The sequence below is a fragment of the Pelobates fuscus genome, chromosome 8, assembly GCF_036172605.1.
Source record: "Pelobates fuscus isolate aPelFus1 chromosome 8, aPelFus1.pri, whole genome shotgun sequence".
Classification (NCBI taxonomy): domain Eukaryota; kingdom Metazoa; phylum Chordata; class Amphibia; order Anura; family Pelobatidae; genus Pelobates; species Pelobates fuscus.
The window spans coordinates 138,858,283-138,884,756 of record NC_086324.1 but is presented as its reverse complement, the minus strand read 5'-3'; positions in this window follow the sequence as shown (position 1 = coordinate 138,884,756).

Here is a 26,474-nt window from a genome sequence, read left to right as displayed (position 1 = left end):
TCTTTTCAGATAAACTGAAATGTTTAAATGATAGACTAGCTCCTCAGGTGGCTACTAGAAGTGCTTCCTGGGGCAGTCTTGCACAGTGTGCAGCACTGACAGTGTCTCCACCCTCTTCATGGAGACACTTAACTTTCCTAATAGAGCTATATTGATTCAATGTATCTATATGAGAGGATGCTGATTGACCAGGGTTGTGTTCTGCTTGTGCTGGCTCTGGCCCTGATCTGCCTCTTTGACAATCTACAGTAAAGCATTGCAATTGGCTGAGATCACCACTTCTGATAATGTCAGCCAAGAAGGCAGTCCATGGGGCAGAGATTGTGGCAGCAAACTGCAATAAAGGTAAGGAGGGATAGATGGTGTTTTCAACAGGAATATATGTTTGTGTTCCTGACCCTATAGTGGTCCTTTAAAGTTTCTGTTAATGTACTTACTGTGCATAGCGAGAAGGGGGGATCTACTCTTCCGGCCTCTAGCTCCACCCAGTCAATTGACCGGAAGAAGGGATGTAAACGAACGTGGCCTTTTCTCCCCAACCGCGTGGATGGTGATTTCCGCAGGAGCTATAAAGGAGGAGGGGATATTGTTTAACCCCTTAGTGACCAGACTGTTTTTCAATTTTCTTACCGTTAAGGACCAGGGCTCTTTTAACAATTCTGCAGTATTTGTGTTTAGCTGTAATTTTCCTCTTACTCATTTACTGTACCCACACATATTATATACCCTTTTCTCTCCATTAAATGGTCTTTCTAAAGATACCATCATTTTCATCATATCATATAATTTACTCTAAAATAAAATTCTAAAATATGATAAAAAAAAAAAAACACACTTTTTTAAACTTTTACCCCCAAAATCTGTTACGCATCTACCACCGCCAATAAACACCCGTGCTAAATAGTTTCTAAATTTTGTCCTGAGTTTAGAAATACCCAATGTTAACATGTTCTTAGCTTCATTTGCAAGTTATAGGGCTATAAGTACAAGTAGGATATTGCGGTTTCAAAATATATATTTTTTTAATTTATCAATAGTGACATTGTAACACTGTTATCAGTCATAAATCTCTGAATCACACCTCGCATGTACATCATTTTTTAAAGTAGACAACCCAGGGTGTTCAATATGGGGTTATCTTTTTTAGTAGCCCCTTGGTCACAAACACTGGCCAAATTTAGCATTTATATTTGTTTGTGGGTTAAAAATGTAAAAAACTATTATGAACTCTAAATTTGGCCAGTGTTTGTGACTAAGTGGCTACTAAAAAAGACTGAACATACCCAATTTGCAATACCTCTACATATAATGGTATGTCATCATGGAGTAATTCTCATTCCTGGGCTACCATACGCTCTCAAAGGCAACATAACCAATCTGGCAAATGTCATTGTGAAAAATGGAAAATCAAGACTTAGATTTGACCCTGTAACTTCCAAAAACACTATAAAACCTGTACATGGGGGGTACTGTTATACTCTAGAGACTTCGCTGAACACAAATATTAGTGTTTCAAAACAGTAAAACGTATTACAAGAATGATATCATCAGTGAAAGTGCCCTTTGTGTGTGAAAAATGCATAAAACTTCTTTCACTGACAATCTCATCGCTGTGATATGTTTTACGGTTTTCAAACACTAATATTTGTGTTCAGCAAAGTCTCCCGAGTAAAACAGTACCCCCCATGTACAGGTTTTAGGGTGTTATAGAAAGTTACAGGGTTAAATATAAATATGAATATAATTTACATATTTAAAGTCTACATATATTGATGAAATTATTTATGTAATTATGTATATGGACATATTTATATTTCGTATTATTTTTATTTATAATATATATTAATATCAAAATACAGTCAGAATAAAATTACATATCTAATTTTTTAAAATGATTTTTACATTTTTAAATTGATTAATAATTCTTTACAATATATATAGTTTATATATATATATATATATATATATATATATATATATACATATATATACAGGGAGTGCAGAATTATTAGGCAAGTTGTATTGTTGAGGATTAATTTTATTATTGAACAACAACCATGTTCTCAATGAACCCAAAAAACTCATTAATATCAAAGCTGAATGTATTTGGAAGTAGTTTTTAGTTTGTTTTTAGTTATAGCTATTTTAGGGGGATATCTGTGTGTGCAGGTGACTATTACTGTGCATAATTATTAGGCAACTTAACAAAAAACAAATATATACCCATTTCAATTTATTTTTACCAGTGAAACCAATATAACATCTCAACATTCACAAATATACATTTCTGACATTCAAAAACAAATCAGTGACCAATAGAGCCACCTTTCTTTGCAAGGACACTCAAAAGCCTGTCATCCATGGATTCTGTCAGTGTTTTGATCTGTTCACCATCAACATTGCGTGCAGCAGCAACCACAGCCTCCCAGACACTGTTCAGAGAGGTGTACTGTTTTCCCTCCTTGTAAATCTCACATTTGATGATGGACCACAGGTTCTCAATGGGGTTCAGATAAGGTGAACAAGGAGGCCATGTCATTAGATTTTCTTCTTTTATACCCTTTCTTGCCAGCCACGCTGTGGAGTACTTGGACGCGTGTGATGGAGCATTGTCCTGCATGAAAATCATGTTTTTCTTGAAGGATGCAGACTTCTTCCTGTACCACTGCTTGAAGAAGGCGTCTTCCAGAAACTGGCAGTAGGACTGGGAGTTGAGCTTGACTCCATCCTCAACCCGAAAAGGCCCCACAAGCTCATATTTGATGATACCAGCCCAAACCAGGACTCCACCTCCACCTTGCTGGCGTCTGAGTCAGACTGGAGCTCTCTGCCCTTTACCAATCCAGCCACGGGCCCATCCATCTGGCCCATCAAGACTCACTCTCATTTCATCAGTCCATAAAACCTTCGAAAAATTAGTCTTGAGATATTTCTTGGCCCAGTCTTGACGTTTCAGCTTGTGTGTCTTGTTCAGTGGTGGTCGTCTTTCAGCCTTTCTTACCTTGGCCATGTCTCTGAGTATTGCACACCTTGTGCTTTTGGGCACTCCAGTGATGTTGCAGCTCTGAAATATGGCCAAACTGGTGGCAAGTGGCATCTTGGCAGCTGCACGCTTGACTTTTCTCAGTTCATGGGCAGTTATTTTGCGCCTTGGTTTTTCCACACGCTTCTTGCGACCCTGTTGACTATTTTGAATGAGACGCTTCATTGTTCGATGATCACGCTTCAGAAGCTTTGCAATTTTAAGAGTGCTGCATCCCTCTGCAAGATATCTCACTATTTTTGACTTTTCTGAGCCTGTCAAGTCCTTCTTTTGACCCATTTTGCCAAAGGAAAGGAAGTTGCCTAATAATTATGCACAACTGATATAGGGTGTTGATGTCATTAGACCACACCACTTCTCATTACAGAGATGCACATACCTAATATGCTTAATTGGTAGTAGGCTTTCGAGCCTATACAGCTTGGAGTAAGACAACATGCATAAAGAGGATGATGTGGTCAAAATACTCATTTGCCTAATAATTCTGCACTCCCTGTACACACTGTCAGAGACCAGGAACCAGATAGAGACAGAAGTAGATGCAAACACACCTTTATTAATAAATAACAAATAATAAACAAAAGCAAAGTCCAGGAATCAAGCAGGGGTCAGTCACCAGAGCTGGTAGTCAGACAAGCCAGGATCAGGAGCACGGAGAGCAGCGGAGTCAGGAACAAGGCCGGAGTCAGGAACCAGGAGCAAACAGGAAACACAGGAACAAAGAGACTTCTGGGAAACAGGAAACCACGCAAGGGCAAGGAGGTTCTGGGCTTAGCTGCTTAAATAGGCAGAACTGATTAGCAGCAGGGTTGATTACTACTCACAGGTGAGTAACCGTGGCAACAAGCAGAAGGAGCTGATAGTAATTGCAACTGAAACTCAATCACTGAAACAGAAAAGGGTTGCTGTTTAAAACAGCAAAGAAACCCTGACAGTACCTCCCCCTCAACGACTCCCCCCATCTCTGTTGGTGGGTCCGGGCTTCATGGGGAAGCGGGCGTGATATGAACGAAGGAGGGATGGTGCATGGACATCAGAGGCAGGAACCCAGGAGCGTTCCTCTGGACCGTATCCTTTCCAGTGCACCAAGTATTGGATCTGTCCTCTGAAGACCCGTGAGTCAATGATGCTGCGTATTTCATATTCCTCATGATTGTCAATCAGAACAGGACGTGGACGTGGCACTGAGGTGGTCTAGCGATTACAAACCAACGGTTTCAAGAGGGAAACATGGAAAACATTTGAGATGCGCATGTTAGCAGGAAGGTCAAGTGCGTAAGCTACAGGGTTAACCCTTCGAAGTATACGAAATGGCCCAACGTATCGGGGTGCCAGTTTTTGTGAGGGAACACTGAGGCGTAGGTTGCGGGAAGACAGCCAGACCCTCTCTCCGCCCTGATAGGTAGGTGCAGGAAGGCGTCTGCGGTCGGCCTGGAGTTTGTAGTTCTGCATTGCGCGTTGCAAAGAACTCTGGACCTGCACCCAAGTGGAACGGAGTTCCCTGAGATGTTCCTCCAATGCCGGTATCTCCTGTGGCAAGAACGTATCAGGCAACATGGACGGTTGAAACCCATAGTTTGCCAGGAATGGGGATAGCCGGGAGGAGTACAAGGTAGAAAACAGAGAAAGGTTGCGCCAATGTTAAAAAATAACCAGTAAAAACTATACAACAATAAAAATAATAAAAAGTTCCAATGTGTGTCAGAAGATCAAATGGTTTTTAGTCTCTAATTCCGCTGTGGGGGTGACTTCTCTTGTTGTAATGGTTCACACCGTCTCGTAATATGGAAGACACAAGAAGAGAGGACCAATCGTGCGGAGTGTATTACAGTAAACGTAGTAGTATTAAATCTTAAGTATTACACTCACATTTAGATGAGCTATAGCCAGCTCTGGGTTTGTAGGCATATAGCGGAATAATCCCCGCTTACAGGATTTGTAGATGCTTGTCCTTCATGGGTTTGGTCCAACTTGCAGGAGAAGAAGATAAAAACAGCAGATAGTGCTCTCTGATGGTATTTTTGAGTGATGAATAAAATAAGATAAAATATACTCACAAAAGAAGTGCAGGTCTCACTGCACTTTTTGGATAGCGTTAGTGGTATAATCCCCACTTCAGGATATATAGTATAAAAATGCCAGGAAAGATAGTAAAAATTATAGTTGTGTATAAAAAATGATAATGGTGCATATATCTAACCAAAAAGTCATTTATTATTTAAAACACAATATAAAATAACCATAACGCGTTTCACCGCTGGGGCTTTATCAAAATGGTATAACCATTGGTTATACCATTTTGATAAAGCCCCAGCGGTGAAACGCGTTATGGTTATTTTATATTGTGTTTTAAATAATAAATGACTTTTTGGTTAGATATATGCACCATTATCATTTTTTATACACAACTATAATTTTTACTATCTTTCCTGGCATTTTTATACTATATATCCTGAAGTGGGGATTATACCACTAACGCTATCCAAAAAGTGCAGTGAGACCTGCACTTCTTTTGTGAGTATATTTTATCTTATTTTATTCATCACTCAAAAATACCATCAGAGAGCACTATCTGCTGTTTTTATCTTCTTCTCCTGCAAGTTGGACCAAACCCATGAAGGACAAGCATCTACAAATCCTGTAAGCGGGGATTATTCCGCTATATGCCTACAAACCCAGAGCTGGCTATAGCTCATCTAAATGTGAGTGTAATACTTAAGATTTAATACTACTACGTTTACTGTAATACACTCCGCACGATTGGTCCTCTCTTCTTGTGTCTTCCATATTACGAGACGGTGTGAACCATTACAACAAGAGAAGTCACCCCCACAGCGGAATTAGAGACTAAAAACCATTTGATCTTCTGACACACATTGGAACTTTTTATTATTTTTATTGTTGTATAGTTTTTACTGGTTATTTTTTAACATTGGCGCAACCTTTCTCTGTTTTCTACCTTGTATTCCTTGTATAGAGGGTTAGAGGGTTACCCTCTATAAGGTCGCTGCCTGTTCAATATATTATTAGCGCTAACCTACACCCCTTTTTCTATAGCCGGGAGGAGGCATTAATCGCACTATTGTGGGCAAACTCCGCCCAGGGTAGCAGATCAGACCAGTTGTTCTGGTGGTCAGAAATGTAGCAACGCAGAAACTGTTCCAGTGTTTGGTTAGCTCGTTCCGCTGCACCATTGGATTGCGGGTGGTAGGCCGAGGAGAAGGAAAGCTGAATTCCCATTTGCTTACAAAAAGCTCTCCAAAATCTGGACACGAACTGGCTACCCCTATCTGAGACTATCACTTTGGGTAACCCATGCAAACGAAAGATCTCCCGACCAAAAATTGTTGCAAGTTCCTGGGAAGTTGGTAGTTTTTTCAAGGGAATGCAATGCGACATCTTCGAGAATCGGTCAACAACCATGAGAACGACTGTATTGCCACGGGAGACCGGAAGATCTACGATAAAATCCATGGACAAGTGGGTCCAGGGTCGTTCACCATTAGGTATGGTTTGCAGGAGACCCACTGGAGGGCGTCGTGGGGTTTTATTTTGAGCGCACACAGGACAGGCAGCTACAAAAGCGGTGACATCCGAACGGAGACCAGGCCACCAAAATTGCCGGGATACGGACCAGATTAACTGGTTTTTGCCTGGATGTCCAGCTGCTTTGGGGTCGTGGTATGTACTCAATAGTTTCGTACGGAGGTTAATAGGTACAAAACAACGGCCATTAGGTTTCTCTGGAGGAGCATTACTTTGTGCAGCCAGAATCTCCTCGCCTAGGGGTGAGGTGAGGTTAGTACGGATGGTTGCCAGTATATGGTCCGGAGGAATCACAGGAGTAGGGGTTATCTCCTCTCTAGATGGAGGGGAGAACTGTCGAGACAAGGCATCAGCCCGAATGTTTTTTGTACCGGGCAAGTAAGAAACCACATAATTGAATCTTGATAGGAAGAGAGCCCATCTAGCTTGCCGGGGGGATAGTCGCTTAGCTTCCGAAAGATATGTTAGATTCTTGTTGTCTGTGAGTATGAGTATTGGCACTGAAGTACCCTCAAGAAGGTGCCTCCATTCTTTGAGAGCTAAAATTATGGCTAGAAGTTCTCTATCACCAATCTGGTAATTGCATTCCGCCGGGTTCAATTTCCTCGAGAAATACCCGCACGGATGCCTGGAGCTCTCTGGGTTAGGACGTTGAGACAGGAGGGCGCCTACTCCTGTCTCAGACGCATCGACCTCAAGAATGAATGGTAAGGCAGGGTTAGGGTGTGCCAGTATAGGAGCAGCAGCAAAGGCGACTTTGAGAGACTCAAAGGCAGTAATGGCTTCCTGTGACCAATGCTGTGGATCAGCATCTCTCCTGGTCATGTCCGTGAGAGGTTTAACCAAGGAAGAAAAGTTGCGTATGAACTTCCGATAATAATTGGCGAAGCCCAGAAAACGTTGTATAGAGCGAAGACCCGTAGGTCGAGGCCATTTTAGTACAGCCGAAAGTTTCTCCGGATCCATAGAGAATCCAGCATCTGAGATAACATATCCCAAGAATGTGACCTGTTTGCAGTGAAACTCACATTTCTCCAATTTGCAGAACAGATTATTCTCTCTAAGTCTCTGTAGAACACGAGAAACGTCTGCGTGATGGTTCTCGAGAGATGTGGAATGGATCAGAATATCATCAAGATAAACCACCACGCATTGCTGCAGCATATCTCGCAGGACGTCATTTATAAATTCTTGGAAAACCGCCGGAGCATTGCAAAGACCAAAGGGCATTACTAGGTATTCCTGGTGTTAAATGCGCTTTTCCATTCGTGGTCCTCTTTTATCCGGACGAGATTATATGCCCCTCTCAGATCAAGTTTGGTGAAGACCGTTGCTCCCTTGAGGCGGTCAAATAACTCCGTGATTAATGGAATGGGGTAGGCATTCTTAATAGTAATGCGATTGAGACCCCTATAGTCGATACAGGGTCTCAACTCGCCATCTTTTTTCTTTACAAAGAAAAAGCCGGCCCTGGCAGGAGAAGATGACTTCCGAATAAAACCCTTAGACAGTGCATCGGTAACATACTCCTCCATGGCTCGATTCTCTGCTACAGACAGTGGGTAAATCCGGCCCCGGGGAGGATTGGTACCCGGTTGGAGTTCGATACCACAGTCATACGGACGGTGTGGTGGCAGAACGCTGGCTTGACCCTTGTCAAATACATCTTGGAATTCTTGGTACTCAGCGGGTAAGGAAGAGGAAGAACATGCGCCCAAAACTTTGACCGGTTTCTGGAGACAGGACAATATGCATTGCTGGGACCATGATAATATCTCAGCTTTGCGCCAATCAATTGTGGGGTTATGCTTCTGTAACCAAGGGTATCCCAAAACAACCTGGTAATATGGAGAGGAAATGACCTGGAATTGGATCGTCTCATGATGTAGAGCCCCTACAGCCAGAGATATGGGCACGGTTTCTTGGGTCACGTGGGTTGGCTGTATTGGTCTGCCATCGATGGCTTTGAAGGCTAGTGGGAAGTTGCGAGACTGTAAGGGTATAGAGTGCTTTGCTGCAAATGCACAATCTATAAACAAGCCTGCGGCCCCAGAATCAAGAAATGCCCGGGTCTCAATGGATGAATCAGGCCAGGAGAGGATAATAGGCACCAAGGGTTTGCCCACACATCTCTGGGTCTGCAGAAAGACCACCCAAGATCTGCCCCTGACAGTATCTTGGGTGCGGACCCTTTGCCGGACGGATCGGGCAAAACTTTAACATGTGACCGTGGTGTCCGCAGTATAGGCACAGGCCCTCCCTCCTCCTAAAGGCTCTCTCCTCGACCGAGAGGCGTGAGAAGCCTAACCGCCTTGGCTCCACACAGACAGAGGACTCAGGCCCAGGAGGCATAGGAGGTGAGGGAGGTTTGGGTGGGCAAGAAAAGCTTGGTGCCAAATATACAGGAGGCCTCCGCAGGCGCTCCCTGGATGAGGATCTCTCTCGGAGTCTGTCAATGAGGGTGACAAATGAGATCAGTTCCTCAAGATCTTTAGGTAACTCTCTGGCTGCAATCTCATTTTTAAACACATCGGAGAGACCCTGTGCAAAGGCAGCCACGAGAGTCTCGTTGTTCCAGTCACCCTCTGCTGCCATGGTACGGAATTCACTGGCATACTCGACAATAGTTTTTGTGCCCTGAGCATTAGGCATGAGTAGTTCGGCAGTAGGGGTGGAGCGAGCTGGAATATCAAAAACCCTTTTAAAGGACGCAACAAATTCAGGGTAATTGTAAATAATAGGCCTCTCTGCCTCCCAGAGAGGTTTTGCCCAAGCTAGGGCCTTTCCAGACAGCAAAGAAATCATGAAGTGAACTTTGTCACTGTCTGTAGGAAATGCCTGGGGCAGGATTTTAAGGTATCCTTTAACTTGATTTATAAATTCTCTGCACTGAGCTGGGTTGCCCCCAAAATACTGAGGGAGCGGGACAGACCCAGTCATTTCTCTAGCCGCTACAGGTTTGGAGGCTACAACAGGAAGTGAGGCAAAGGCGGCCGCAATCGCAGGCTGGCCGGGTACTGGATCCAGATGGGCATACTGGTCCAAATGGTGGTTCTGCTGGTCCCACTGGGTAAGCAGGTTAGGTATAGGTGTCTTGCCTGTACCATCTGTATTCATGGCCCTTGCGTAATGTCAGAGACCAGGAACCAGACAGAGACAGAAGTAGATGCAAACACACCTTTATTAATAAATAACAAATAATAAACAAAAGCAAAGTCCAGGAATCAAGCAGGGGTCAGTCACCAGAGCGGGTAGTCAGACAAGCCAGGATCAGAAGCACGGAGAGCAGCGGAGTCAGGAACAAGGCCGGAGTCAGGAACCAGGAGCAAACAGGAAACACAGGAACAAAGAGACTTCTGGGAAACCGGAAACCACGCAAGGGCAAGGAGGTTCTGGGCTTAGCTGCTTAAATAGGCAGAACTGATTAGCAGCAGGGTTGATTACTACTCACAGGTGAGTAACCGTGGCAACAAGCAGAAGGAGCTGATAGTAATTGCAACTGAAACTCAATCACTGAAACAGAAAAGGGTTGCTGTTTAAAACAGCAAAGAAACCCTGACACACACACACACACACACACACACACGTGTAATTTTGTATTTTTATATTTATATTAATAAAAAAATACACTTAGTATGACGTTATATACAAGATATATGTAACGAGAATATACCCCAACACGCAGGATTCAGCTAAACAGAAGACAACACAGAGGGGAGATACGTCTACCGGACCTTAGAGTGGCCGGACTCGACGTATATAGGAGAAGTACAGAGTCAGGAGCGATCCGAGGTCAAGGGCACAAAGAGAGAGCGTAAACTAGGACTAGCCGGGGTCTGGTACACAGTAAACAGCAAGCCGGCAAACAGAACAGATAAGGAAAAAGAGATAACGTAGTCAGAAAACAAAGCCAAGGTCAAGTACGAAGGAACACAACTGAATACAACAAGTGCTAAAGGGAACTGAAACAGAAACCACGATAGGGCAAGGAACCAAGGGAAAAAGGTGAGTATAAATAACTAAACATCTATTTTGATTGGTCCCTGTCATCTCCACGCCCCCAAAAGGTAAGTGTATGGGGAGTGTGGCATGACAGGGACCAATGGGAGGCCTTTTCCAATTTAGGCTCCCACTGTCCCTTTAAGAGCGCGCCTGAGACCCGCGGTGCGCTCTTAGAGTCAGGCGGGACACGTGACCACTTCTCGCGGTCACTGCCCGCCTTCCTGATGAGCCGCGCGCGGCTCGTGCAGGAGGACCCCGGCCGGCCCCTGGAAAGGGTAAGTACCGCTACAATATATACATATACATATATATATATATATATTTTTTTTTTTAGTTTTTCTTCCCAATCTATTAAAAAAAAATATATATTTGAAAACTTTTTTCACGAGCAGGGGGCCCGCCTGTCAGTTCAGGCAGTACTACATGATACGTCCGCCGTCACAAATGTGTTAATGAAACTAATAAAGGCTTCGTTCACAAAAAAAAAAAAAAAAAAGGATTCAACAACCTTTAATTGTTAGAACATCATAACTCTAGGGGCCATGGAATGGGAATTATAGTCTGTAAACCTCTTTGGTTGAATTCTTAAAAGGTTCATCCAGGCTTCTGGAACTCTTCTGCTTTTAGAAGTGGCCATGGAGTAAGGAATCTATGTTCATCAAGTCTTCTTGAAACACTGCACATTCAGAGATATTTGTACTTTTGTGCTGGAGGCTTGTTGAACATGTGATCTAGGTAGCCCAGAACTCTGTTTGTTCATGCCTCTCTACACTGTGCATTTTAGTTATTTTTTATTTAATGTACACCTCACACTCCCCTCCCCATGGCACAGAGATTGTACATTCTCTCTAAGCTTGGAGATTGGTCTAATCAAATGCATTTGATTGGACCTCGGATGTCGAATGGAAACACTTGAGGAGAACCTTGCCCAGCACTCAATTACAGGTAAGTTTTACATTTAATTGGATTTTCAAAAATAATAAGGGGGAAAACCAAGTTAATACATGAAATAAAAATCAAACTAATTAATAGTGAAAAGGGTTGGAATAAACCTTCATAAACAACAAACTTCGGATGCTTATTTATTATTTCACGTTTTACAGATAAAGGATTTGGGGTTTTATTAGCAACATTACTAATGGTTGACTCTTGAGCACCAGGTCTGCTGGTCACAGCTGACGCTCTCGCCAATAAGCTAAGCCCTGCATTGCATTGTTCGTGCTACTCAGCATTTGCATTGGAGGTGGCACCAAGTGGACCACAGCTAGGAAGTTCATCCTTTCAAAAATAGATTGACTACTTACAATGTGGTGGGACCAGGGCACTCTTGGCATCATAACCACTACAGTAATCTGTATTGGTTATGGCGCTTGTTGTGTTCCATTAAAGGGACACTGTAGGCTCCCAGACCAGTTCACCTTGTGAAACGATGCGGGGCGTCTTCAAGCTTCGCAGGAGGAGGTCCAGTGTCTTCAAAATCTCCACAGGAAAGCATTGATTACATTTTTACTATGGAGAAGGCCGAATGCTGCGCGGTGGTCGCAGCATTCGGCCAATGAAGTTGGAGAAGGCAAAGACAAAGCCAGCGGAGAGCGACCTAGATGCTGGAATAAGGTAAGTGGGAAAAGAAAAAAGTGTTTTTTTTAAACATTTTCATTGCTGGGGAGGGGGTGCGGTGCCAGAGGGACACTATACTTTTCCTTCAAACATTTATTTCAACAGGATTTTACCCTACATACCATTTTTAGGATATCCTGTGTCTCAATGCTCAGATACTCAGGGTAGATTGGAGTATCCTGAAGCTCGGATAGCATCACTGTTGTGGTTGTACTCCCACAGTAAAATGGTGTATTTCCAGTGGCCATCTCATACAGGATTATCCCAAAAGCCCACCAGTCGACAGCAGCATCATAGTGGTGTCCAAGAAGCATCTAGAGAGAAAAAATATATAGATACAATTAAACAAAAACATACATATCTAATAATTAATATAGTTGTAATTGTGTGGGAAAAGAAATGTACTTTGAGATTTAGTATCTTTCTATTAGTAAGAAAGGCAGGATATGAAGCAGCGTCATAATGGAACGCCTATGTTCTTGTGTAAAATGTAAATCAGTTCTCTATTAAAGGACCACCATAGTGCCAGGAAAACAAACATACTCGTTTTCCTGGCACTATAGTGCCCTGAGTGTGCCCCCACCCTCAGGGCCCCCCTCCCGCCGGGCTCTAGAGGGAGGAAGGGGTTAAACTTACCTCTTTCTCCAGCGCCGGGCAGGGGACTCTCCTCCTCGGCTGAATGTGCATGCGCGGCAAGAGCCGCGTGCGCATTCAGCCAGTCCATAGGAAAGCATTCTCAATGAGACAGCCACTAGAGGCTGGATTACCCCATTTATAAACATAGCAGTTTCTCTGAAACTGCTATGTTTATAGAAGAAAGGGTTAACCCTAGCTGGACCTGGCACCCAGACCACTTCATTAAGTTTAAGTGGTCTGGGTGCCTATAGTGGTCCTTTAATCCATAGTCAAGAAAAGCGAACTCCGAATTATTCAGGGGCACTTTCGTTTTACGTTGTTCAAACACCACCATGAATGTGAATTCCTGTATACCGTGTGCCAACACGATGAGCACGTTACTATTTCTCACTAGAGTTCAAAGGGCTAAAGGTAGTTTTTACATTATGAATTTGCAGCTCTCTGATGGTTTTATTTTTGGTTCTAATGAGACACAGGAATGGTTCTGTTCTCACTGCTATTTCTGTAACTATGGGGAGTGTCTGATTTTGTTAGGTGGCTGCTCTTAACATTCGTATTTTTGCGTGCGTGAAATTGGCTTTAATGAGGCAATAAAACCCTATATCATTGTGCTGTAAATGGGTTATGTATCGGTTTATCTTAGAACATTCACACATTCAGTGAAAACAATACTGCCTGGCACTAAATAACCAATATATAAATATACATATAGAGCTTTTTGCCAATAAATGTAAGTGTAAATAATTTTGTTTAGTTTTACACATTTTGCCACAGCCAAACATGGATGGTGGCAGCAGAACATTTGTGCACATGGTTCCACAGATCTAAAAGCCATCCTTTAATGGAATATTAAAACGGATTTCTCATTTATCAATGAATGTATTCTCTAATGTATGGCAAGCATACACTTGGTTGAAGATACCACCTATACAGCATGTTCACTATGCTACAGAGGAGTTACAATTAAGTTTTAGGACATAAGCCATGATGTGCTCCTTACCTCTGGCGCGATATATCCAAGAGTACCGGCGTATCCTTTGGCCTTTCTTCTTCCACGGATGTTTTGCAGCGCTAAACCAAAGTCGGCGATTTTCACATGTCCCACGCCGTCCAACAATATGTTCTCGGGCTTTATGTCACTGTAAATCGAAATAAAAATCTGATTTATATCTCTGCTTATAAAAGGTTACACTTTTAATAGGGGAATATTATCTGTGTAAGGAAGTAGGTAGGGAACTGCAGTTCAGGAAAGAGTTAAAATGGAATGTTGGCTGAATGCAAAGTATGGGGCCCTCGATAGGAACTTGATACCTGATATACAGGGATAGTGTCAAGGGTTTAGTAGACAGAGTCCAATATGTGGTAGCAGGCAGAGTAGAAATCAAGGCAAGGTACTGGCAAGGATGAGACAGAAGTGTAGTCAGGATAGCGAGAGGTTATAAGAGGTTCATAAATGTATAACAGTTCAAGGGTCAAATACCAGGAAGACAACATGTAATTAGCAGAAGAAAAATGAACAATTTGACTGTACAAGAAGACCATTAACACTGAGCAGGTGTCAGGATGGGGCTATGGCCCAACATGCAGAATTAAGTCAAAGTGATAAATGTATTACCGGGCCTTACAATGGTCAGATTTAACGTAGAAAGAATAGTCAGAAACAAGCCAAAGTCAGGGACACAGACAGGAGCATAAACGAGAAGCGGGACTGAATAACGGCTGGCATCCATAAGTTGGACCCGTCAGCTACACCAGATGCCGCTCATATGGAGAGGTGCTGTGGATTATCTAAGTAACCTCTCCCTCCTGCAGCATGGCCGCACTGATCGGGCACTGTGTGAGCGCACCGATCAAGTGCAGCCACACGGTGCCGATTGGGCAGCAGGGAGGACTGGGAGAGCAGTTTACTTATAGGGAGCATGAAGCACACCTTCCACATGTCATGCTCACATCACCAACATGCCCCCTGTGACAGGAACTCCCTGTTCCCTATAATAACGCACATGGCTAGGTGCACGTGCACCTAGGAAAGACCTGACATGGGATAACTCCGAATTGGACGTCAACTGGGTTGGATCGCAAGTCAAACGCCACGCAAATGCATCCGGCCAACGAGGCCAATGCTCCACAACCTGATGTCCTGCAGAGAGAAAGAGAGGAGGGACGTATCGTGGGAGTGAGAGGTGAGTGCAGGGCAGAGCGGGGGCCTGACCGATATAAATATGGGTGTGATAGGTGGGGAACAAAAACAAGGGCACGGATATGATGCCAAATGAGGGATGGACAGGGTCATGGATATGATGTCCATAGAAAAATACATACAAACAGGAGGAAAGAGTCAATGTTATTTGTATGATATTTCAGGAAAATGAGACAGAGGCAAAGACCACCCATTCCTAAAGAACAAAGGCTTTTACTTCCAACATCACTTGTAAAAACAATATAGCATTGCTTTCATCATTGAGAGGTTTAAATCCATAAGAGAACTGGGCCGGGGGAGAGAAGTGGGGCGCACATCCAAAAAAGGTTGCCCACGTGCAACGCCCTCAGTTCTTTTCTAGTTAATAAAAAATCCCGAAGTTCTATTTTAACCTGAATATTGTAATCCATTTTATTTCTCAATTAACCCCTTAAGGACACATGACATGTGTGACATGTCATTATTCCCTTTTATTCCAGAAGTTTGGTCCTTAAGGGGTTAAAGGGACTCTCCAGGGAGGTGATTATACTCACCTCGTTCCAGCGCCGGGAGCCTCATGAAGCCGCGCCCCCTATTTCGTCAAAATGACGAAATAGGCGGGCGCGAGCAGGGAGCAATCAGACGCTTCCATTTGCCGCACATGCGCACATACTTCAGAGGGCGGCATTCATGCCGCCCTCTGAAGTGCTGAGCGCACTACCGCGCATGCGCGGCCGCGAGCTGAGCTGAGTGACAGCTCAGCTCGCGGTCTTTGCCCGCCCCCCTCCTCCGCTGACAGGCTGGAGAGAGAAGGCGCGCACACAGTGCCTTCTCTCTCCTGAACACGTCAGATGTATTTTAATACGTCTGACGTGTACAGGGCCTTTTTAGGGCCCTGCGTGATAGGAAGTCCCTCTAGTGGCCGTCTGAGTGACGGCCACTGGAGGTATTACTATCAATCAATGTAAACACTGTATTTTCTCTGAAAATACAGTGTTTACATTAGATTGCCTGCAGAGAGCTATAGATAATACCTGAACAACTACATTAAGCTGTAGTTGTTCAGGTGACTATAGTGTCCCTTTAAGTACAATTCTAGTTTAGTAAGTAAACCCCAAAGAATATAAATTCTATCAATAGAAGATCAGAACATGGATAAGTATAGAGACAAAGTACATGAAATACAATTTAGTATTTATTACCGATGGATAATTCCTTTTTGATGGAGATACTGTAGCCCGCAAACCATCTCAGCAGCCAAGAATCTGACAAACATGAGTTAAATATTGATCAGGCACAAAGGATTGGAATTCAACACAGATTATTATCAATAATTGTAAACTTAAATCTTAACTCCTGTTCCTTTTCCAGCAGAGTTTCAAAAGAGAAAGTGAATTAATGGCGAGAGCTGTCCAAGAGATGAACTACCCCTAATCTCAGTGATTTCTCAATATGCTTTTTAAAATGTTCATTAGGTTTGTAGAAATCCGTAGAAATAGCGGTACCTATAATTTACTTCTTTGCTATGACCCATTGGTTAGTGCTATCAGGTTTTCATTAGAAAGATGTTTCCATACTAACACTTTTCTTTTCCTTCCGATCAATCAACATGCTGTATTACATTGTCACTCTGCTTCTATGAGGGTTGTGGACCTAGTTACAAAGACTGGCTGATAGGGAGAGGGCAATTCTGTTTCCTGTCCTTCCTGCGGTGAGAGTAGGCAAACTCATTGGTTAATACTGCCATGGTGAATGATTAAAATCTCACCCTAACTAAAGATGCTGTCATTTTAATCTGAGATAGTGGCAGATCTATAATGGATTATATTATATTATATTAACCACATACTCATTAGAAATCTGGATGTGCGGATTAGGAAACGGTTATGTAAGGCTGCAGCAACATGCATTTGTTATATAAATGCAAAAAAACAAGTCCTGCGCTCGCTCAAACTCCCATCACTCCTGGGCGGCAGCAACCACCATGGCACACATCACCTCCAATACATACAGTAAAAACCAAAGAAAAAAAAAAGTTACCTGCATTCTCTCCTAAATCCCTATGTATATTTAAACAAACAGGACTCTGGCTCCAAATCCTTTGAATATTGAAAGGAGCGACATTCTATGGCCTCACACATAGCATTGCATTCAGAATACTAGATCTATTAAGTTAAACTGTGTTGCTCTTATTATGAGAGTACTGTACTCACTGTGTGTTACATAGATAATAAAGTGAATTCTAGAAGGGGTTCATATAAAACTTTTGAAGTTGGTCTTGAGAGCGTTCATGGAAGTTCTTCTTTATGCTCCCTCTTCCACTAACTATCTCAAATGTCTCTTTTTAAATTTACTCTTATATCTCTCCCTTGCAGAAGTCTTTTATTTTATGTTATCATGTCTCCTGTTCATCTCAGCCATATTTGTTACCCACATTATGCTCATGGCATTATCTTGGCGACCTATTCTTCAGTCCATTTGGTACCAGTCTGACATCTGAAATGTTGTCTGCCGGGCACTGCTCTCTGCAGCTGGATGCTTTCTTCTCTGAGCTACGCCTGGCAGTTCAGGGCTTAGCTCATTGGCTGAGAGCGATCAGCTGACACTCTTAGCCAATAAGCTGGCTCTGCACTGCAGATCATAGCTCAAGAGAGCTTCGAACAGGAACTTTATTAAAGATTTTATCCAATACTAATTTTAGAGAGGGGGTGGTTGCCGCTTTAACGAATGGTTATACACAAAAGTGTTCAATCCAGCACCAGACAGTTCTGCTCACATGCCTGCATCAGAAAGCCTCAAACGGGGGCACCGCTGATAGACTGAAAGCGTCAGTGGTGCTCTCAGCCCATCAGCAGCTCTTCGTTCATTAAATGGCTTGAGAAAAATGTGCATGTTTCTCAAGCCATTTTGTGAATGGGGAGTTACCGATCAGCAGTGCCATTTTCCTAAAGTTTTCCTGATTGAAGCCACAGAAGAACAGAATGAGATGGGCAGAGATGACCATCGCTGGATTTAAATCTTTGGAGTTAAACCAAAATTTGCATATGGGACCTCCTGTCACCATATCAACTTCACTCTGATGAAGTTGTTCTGGTACCAGGATTCTTGTTTTAAAGCAGTGGTTCCCGAACTTGTTTGGTTCAAGGCGCCCCTACTATTTCAATATCTTTCCAAGGCACCTCAAAGTCACAACAAATGTCTAGGTTGTATATCTGTACAGCGCTGCGGCATATACAGGCGCTATAGTGAAATGTATAGTGTTGGTGTTTGAAAGGGTGGTTGTATATAATTTTAGTGTTTTAACCCCTTAAGGACGCATGACGAACTGGGTCTGTTATGCGCTAAAATGAACCCCAGATAGCAGCGATCACGGGGTCAGGCAGATCGGGAGCACCTGATCGCACTGTCCCTGCAGCTGTGATCGCTCTGACAGGCTGTCAGACTGAGCACATGTGCTGCAGGGACTTCTGTTTCACCTCCCTGCTCTTCAGCGTTTAGTGTTAAGTGCAGGGAGACGGATCAGTGATAATCCTCTTCACCCTGTAAAAAAAATGAATTAAAGTTAAATCCCCCTCCCCTGCTTTAATAAAATTAACCCCTTCCCTGCCAATTGATCACTGACTACAGTGATCAATTGGCAAGGACTACATTTTACTGCAATCGGATTTTTTTTTTAACCCCTGAGGGGTTCAATTTATCTTATTAATCAATTTTAAATGTTTCAAAACTATATATTTTAGCTAGCTGGGGTCGGTGAAAGTTAGTGGGGAATTTAGTGTTAGGCTAGCTAGGGGCTAACATTAAAAAAAGCTTTATAAAGAAAAAAAAAGTTTTAAAAAAATGTTTTAATAAGGTTAAAAAAAAGTTACAAAAATCCCAACCCCCCTTTTCCCAGTCCTAATAAAACTTAGCCCCTTCCCTGCCAGCTGATTACTGCCTACAGTGATTAAAATACAGATCACAGTCTTATACTATACTGGCATAGCAAGGGGAGGGCATTGCTACTATAATAAAGATTATATTGTTGAAATTTCCTAGGACCCACTGAGACTGTATGGTGAATCAGATTTAGATCTCCACCTAAGGGTTTCTGCCCTATCTGATACCGGAGAAACTGACGGAAGCCAAGCACAGAGAGATGGACACAGGTTTCTTCAGGAAGGAAGAGATTCTTTATTCGGTTCACCGATCGGGACTCAGAGGGACTAATGTCACCAAAATACAACAAGTTCTGAGCCCCGGACAATAGTGCAGGCTCCTTATATAGGCACATAACTCCTCCCATATTAAGCTCCACCCGCACATTCTCTTGACCAATCAATACAAATAAGAATTAACTTCCTGCTTGACCGCATGGCCTGTCCAGTACAATGGAGGAGGGGAATACTACATCCTGTATTCTTGCACATGCTCCGTACACTACTGATCGTATCTTGCCACGTGCAACCAACTGATCGATACGTCAGCATATGCACGTACACATGCCACGTGGTAATCTCGGCCTACTAAATTTATTTTTACCGAGATTCCACCACATTCCCCCCTTTGATGCCTCTTGATATTTCACAATTACTTGAGGCATCACTTAACTTTGGTTTGCATACACCGCAAGTTACCATGAACCAGACCAGACTTATCCATGATGTGAATCTTCAACACTCATCTTCCTGCATTGGTTCTCCCTGATCTAGAGCCTTATATTTATAAATTGCCATTATCTGTGCAGCAGCCTTCCTCTCTGCTATATTTTCTATCAGGCTTTGCACAGACCTAACTACTAAGGGTATAAGACATGGCAGGAGTAGACACAACATTAAAATCAGTAGGACTCCACCTACCAATGCCTTAAGCCCTCCAAACTGCTCATACCAGCTACCAAACCAACTACTTGGATTGTACCCTTTCCATACCTGAGTAGGCACATGCGCTAGTTTAACCATATGGCTAGTAAGCTCAGCTATTGCTTGCCCTTCGTCATCTATTTGAAGACAGCAATTGCTCAGGTTAAACTTCCCACATACACCTCCCTCTACTGCCAATAGGTAATCCAAGGCTAATCTATTTTGGTATACTGCTGTCCTCATCCTGGTATTATGCTTCGCTAGAAGATTGAGCGCTTGTGAGGTCTCATTAGTAATAATCTCAACCACTGCCTGTAATCTTATAATACGGTTGAGCATATAAATTGGGGTTCTATAACCAAAGGTACCATCCTCTGCCCACGTGGCTGGCCCATAGTAATCTATAATACGCTGGGGAGGCCATTCATCATCTTCCCAGGCGCCTATCTCTATGGGTCCCCTTTTCTTCCTATGATTCACATCATACACTTTAACACCTAAAGTCTCACCTGTTTCGATAGGTAACAAGAAGAAGGATGGTTTGAGCATACCTAACACACATGCCTCTTCCCAGTCCTGTGGTAACTCCGAATAGGCTTTCTTACCACAGATCCAGTACAAATTTGCTGGGGCTCTCCAACTAGATGTGATGGATAGATCAAACCACACATCCTTTAAATTGGCGTATCGTGCAAACGGGTTAGATGGTTCTGAGACATTTGAAGCCGACCACCAAGTTGTATTCTTTGTATCATCATCATAAGCTTTTTGCCCTAGACAAGTTAACTCTCCTACAGAAGTATTATACATCATTCCTTTCCTCGCTATGCAAACATAACCTATGATGGAGGTCTTTAATCTCCACTCAGATTTACCTCTAACACTCATATGATAATCGGCTTGTGAAGATATTAATTGTTCAACTGCCTCAGAACCGGACATTACCTCCTTTGCTTCCCAAGGCCATTGGTCTCCCATGTTAGTACCTCCACACACATAGCAGTTGGTAACATTAAGACTACCGGCAATACTTTCAGCTAAATCAATGAACAGGTTTTTAGCATTATGGGGGATCTTATTATCTATACTCATTTCTTCATAGAAGGAATGGTATACCTGATGAGTCTGGGAGGTTACCGTATCAGTCTCTATCCCTATAAACAATACTGTCCCAGGGTCTAAACCCGTCCCATATATTTGAAACCCAAATAAATTACCATATTTATCTAAGAACTTGTCGGGGTTATTTATAAGTATATGGACTGGATTGCATTCCATAGACTTACAGTATGGATTGGTAGGCAACTTAGTCACAATCATGTCCTTGTCTGCTGTCTGTCCCCAAGTTGCCCACCCCACACAAGACCAATATGGGCAAAAGTTATAATCTCTATTTGGGCATCTAGGACTCACATACTTATTTTTACTACTGGGACAAATATATTTATCGTTAGACCCATAAGTTCTCTCCCATCTAAGATCCCCACATACATTCCACGGCTTTCTACCACTTGATATCGCTTTACACGCATCAAATAGCAGAACACCTGAAGAATATACGGATTCTAATACCGTTTTGTTAATTAGGGTCCCCTGAGGATCTCCATTCCTGAGAGTCAACCAAATTGTACGGGGTTGATACTCTGGACTGAAGCACTTAGGTTCTCCTACTCCTAAATGGCACACACTATATTCTATATTTAAGTATCTACATCTTGATACATCTCCTTTACACTCGTATTGCGAATGCCAAATTAGGGTCTGGGAAATATGGTTACCTGTTCTTGTAGTCTTAATGCATACCTCACAGCTAGGAGTGTCGGTACCTCTACCTTCCTGAATATAAAAATACACATATAAAAACATTATCAGAAACACATCTTTCGTCGTCATCCTCAGTCTTCGTCCGTGCGATGGCACCTCAGCTTCCAGGATGTAAGGGCTGCAGGGAATGGAGTTCTGCTCGTCTTCACAGGGGTCTCTTCGAGACTTTTCCTGACTTATACACTACACGTCGGTGAGCGGACAGGCTTTATCATGGCCTTCTCACTCACTTACCAATCTCTGAAACAATAAAATTTGTAATCCACAAGGTTCCTCGTCACTCCGACTGAGTCGTGCGCTTTAACCGGATCTTGCAGGGATTCTCTGGATCTGCTGTAGCTTGCCAAGAATCGACTGCTGCTGGTTTAACCCTGGAGTGATGTATCCACGGAGTCACTTCGGCCACTTTTATCGCTGTAGGGGTAGACAAAAGGACAACATAAGAACCTCTCCACTTGGGCCCTAACGGTACATTATTCCACTCTTTAATCCACACTTGGTCTCCTGGGTGGTAACTATGAACTGGGGGATAAATATTCACAGGTAATCTATCTTGTACCCATTTCTGTACCTCCTCCATAGTCTTACCCAACTCTACAACCTGCTGCCGGGTAATTCCTTCTCCCAACTGACTCAAATCCCCCCTTAAGTTACCAAGTACGGGAGGTGGTCGCCCATACATGATTTCAAAAGGAGAGAGGCCCATTCTTCTGGTAGGTGTACTGCGGATTCGCAATAGAGCTATGGGCAAGAGAACGTTCCACTTAAGTGCGGTTTCCTGACACATTTTAGCCAACTGATTCTTAATAGTTCTATTCATTCTCTCTACCTTACCTGAACTCTGGGGTCTATATGCCGTATGAAGCCTCCACTTTATACCAAGCATATGAGTCAGTTGTTGTAGGCATTGATGAACAAAAGCTGGACCATTGTCCGATCCTATAGAGCAGGGTAGTCCATATCGGGGTATTATTTCTCGTAGCAGGAATCTCACAACTTCTCCTGCTTTCTCCGTACGAGTAGGACATGCTTCTACCCAGCCTGAATAGGTGCACACAACTACCAGTAGGTAGCGATGTCCACCAGATTTAGGCATTACTGTATAGTCAATTTGTAGATCGGACATGGGGAGTCCCCCCATAAACTGGACTCCTGGTGGCTTTACTGGTCCTTGCCTTGCATTATTTTTAGCACATGTTACACATCTTCGTACAATGGCCTGAGTCTGTTTTCTGAGAGATTCTTCTGTACTATCTCTCCCAGAATGTGTCCCGTTGTGATAGTTTTGGAAAATTTCTACCGCTAGTGATGCTGGAATGACTATTCTTCCATCTTCTAACTGATACCATTTGTTCTCCAAATACTTTCCAGGTTCAGTCTTTAACCACTCCTCTTCTTGAGCTGTATAAACTGGAGTCCATTGAGACAGTGGAGTTGGTATTAGAGCAGCTATATGCTCCACACATTCCTGTCTTCCTGATTCAGCGGCACGCTTAGCTGCACTATCTGCCATCCGATTTCCTTTGGTTACATCACCATCTCCTCTCAGATGCGCTCGACAATGTATAATACCGACTTCTTTCGGCTCCCACACTGCTTCCAATAGTTGTAGGATTTCAGCTGCGTACTTGATTTCTTTGCCTTCTGAATTCAATAGTCCTCTTTCTTTATACAAAGCTCCGTGGGCATGAGTGGTTAAAAACGCATACTTGGAGTCCGTGTAGATGTTCACTCTTAAACCTTCAGCCAATTGTAACGCTCGTGTCAGTGCTATCAATTCTGCTTTTTGTGCTGATGTTCCTTTTGCCAGTGGCCGAGCTTCTATCACCTTGTCTATCGTTGTTACTGCATATCCTGCATAGCAGATCCCTTCTTTCACATAACTACTGCCGTCGGTGTAATATTGAACATCGGGGTTCTGGATGGGAAAATCACGAAGATCTGGTCTACTTGAAAATACTTCATCCATCACTTCCAAACAATCATGTTGACTTTCAGTAGGTTGTGGCAAAAGGGTAGCTGGATTTAAGGTATTAACAGTCTCTAAATGCACTCTTGGGTTTTCACACAACATTGCTTGATACTTGGTCATACGGCTGTTACTAAACCAATGATTTCCTTTGTAATCCAACAACGTCTGTACTGCATGTGGAACTCGTACATAAAGTTCTTGACCCAGAGTGAGTTTATCGGCTTCAGCTACTAGCAGGGCGGCTGCAGCTACGGCTCTTAGACAAGGTGGAAGTCCGCTGGCCACTGCATCCAGTTGCTTAGACATATAGGCAACAGGTCTTTGCCATGATCCCAAGTACTGTGTCAATACTCCCACAGCCATTCTTCTTTGCTCATGTACATACAGGTAGAATGGTCGTGTGTGATCAGGTAGACCTAATGCTGGGGCACTCATCAAAGCCTTCTTCACATCTTCAAATGCCGTTTGCTGTTCTTGAGTCCATAAGAAGGGGTCGTGCTCTGTACCTTTGATAGCTGCATACAGAGGTTTTGCCAGTATCGCGTAGCTGGGAATCCATATCCTACAGAAGCCTGCTGCCCCCAAGAATTCTCGCACTTGTCTTCTATTCTTGGGTATCGGTATTTGGCACACAGCTTCTTTTCTCTCTGGCCCCATAATTCTTTGACCTTCAGAGATATGGAATCCCAGATATTTGACAGTTGGCAAACACAACTGAGCCTTCTTTCTAGACACCTTGTATTCTGCCTTCCAGAGAATGTGTAGTAGATCGTGCGTTGCTTGCTGACATATTTCCTTTGTAACTGCTGCTATCAACAAGTCATCTACATATTGTAACAATACACACTCTCCTGGGATGGACTCGAAACCCAGTAGATCTTGACTTAGAGCTGAACCAAATAGGGTAGGTGAATTTTTAAACCCTTGGGGCAGTCTTGTCCAGGTCATTTGGCGTTTTGAGCTCGTCACAGCGTTTTCCCATTGGAAAGCGAAGATACATTGGCTTTCTGCGGCAATTCGGAGGCAAAAGAAGGCATCTTTGAGGTCTAAAACTGTAAAATAGGTTGCCCCGCCCGGAATTAAAGCAAGCAGGTTATACGGATTGGGCACAACTGGATGTATACTAACAACCGCATCATTGACTGCTCTCAAGTCCTGCACAGGTCGATACTCATCTGTACCGGGCTTTTGAACAGGCAGCAATGGGGTGTTCCAGGGGGAAGTACAGAATTTTAGGATACCATACCGTATGAACTTATCCAGATAAGATTGAATGTTCTTCTTAGCCTTCTGCGGGATGTGATATTGCCGTAGGCTCACTGGATAAACCCCAAGTTTTAGTTTGATTTTAATAGGTGGAATATTGCGGGCCAGTCCTGGTGGGTTGTTCTCTGCCCAAACTCCTGGTATGTTGAATAAGGATTCATCACTCCTAGGGTTTTGGCTAGTCAACGCTGTATAAAGTCGCCACTCTTCTTCATTTGGTACGGATAATGTCATAATACCTGAAGGTCCATTAAACTTTAAGGATGTTGTTCCATTTGGTAGGAACGTAATCTGCGCTTGTAATTTGGATAGCATATCACGTCCCAGCAATTGGACTGGACATTCAGACATGTAAAGGAATTGATGTTTTACTACGTGGCCTCCCAATGTACAGAGTCGACTTTTAAGAACCGGTTTTGCAGCACTTCTTCCAGTTGCTCCTATTACAGTAATAGTTCTTCCAGATGGAGGAGCAACTAGGTTAGTCACCACCGAATGTTCAGCACCAGTGTCGATCATGAATGCACTCCTTTTTCCCCCTATTGATACATCGACCATAGGCTCCGCTCGACCAAGGGGGATGGAGCCCGGTCGGTATCAATAGTCCTCCATGACCGTGTCAGACAATCCTACAAAGTCCCTACCTTCTCTATCGCGGGACCTTTGCGCTGCTGGATAGTACCTGTCTTCTCTTACACTTCCTCTGTTCCCATTACTTCCTCTATTACCATTGCTCCCTCCGGGGCCTCCTCTACCTCTCGCTCTGCCTCTAAAGTTTCCATAACCTGCCCTGGGTGGGTCTCTCTCGTACTGCTCTCTTTGCGGACACTCGCTTCTCCAATGCCCTTCTTCTCTGCAATACGCGCACTGATTCCTACTCAAGGGCTCCCTATTCCACCTACTATCGCCTCTATCTGGGCCCCGTCTATCTACGCCTGCGATCGCTACCGCTAGCATATCAGCCTTTTTACGCATCTTGCGCTCTTCCTCTTTCTTACTTTCTGACTCCCTATTCATGTACACCTTATTCGCTACCTCCATTAGTTGGGTGATAGACATACCTGCAAACCCTTCTAACTTTTGTAGCTTGCGCTTAATATCTCCGTAAGCTTGGCTGACAAAGGCGGAGTTTACCATTCGGGAATTATCAGCGTCTTCAGGATTAAAGGGGGTATACAAGCGGTATGCCTCCAATAATCGGTCATAAAAGACACTGGGCGCTTCATCACTTTTCTGAATCACCTCAACTGTCTTCGACATATTAATGGCTTTCTTCCCTCCGGCTTTCATGCCAGCAATTATATCGTCTCTATAGGCTTTTAGTTGAACCATATCTGCGCCATTAACATTCCAGTCGGGATCAGTGTTAGGATAATGTGTTGCGGCCCATGCTGCTGGATTGGCTTGATTTAAAGCACGGGCTTCATCCTCTAGCGCTTTAATGGCCGCTTGGTTAATCCTAGTCCTTTCCTCATTATTGAACAATGTCATTAATAACTGCTGGCAATCAGCCCATGTCGGATTATGTGTCTGAACTATCGAGGTGAA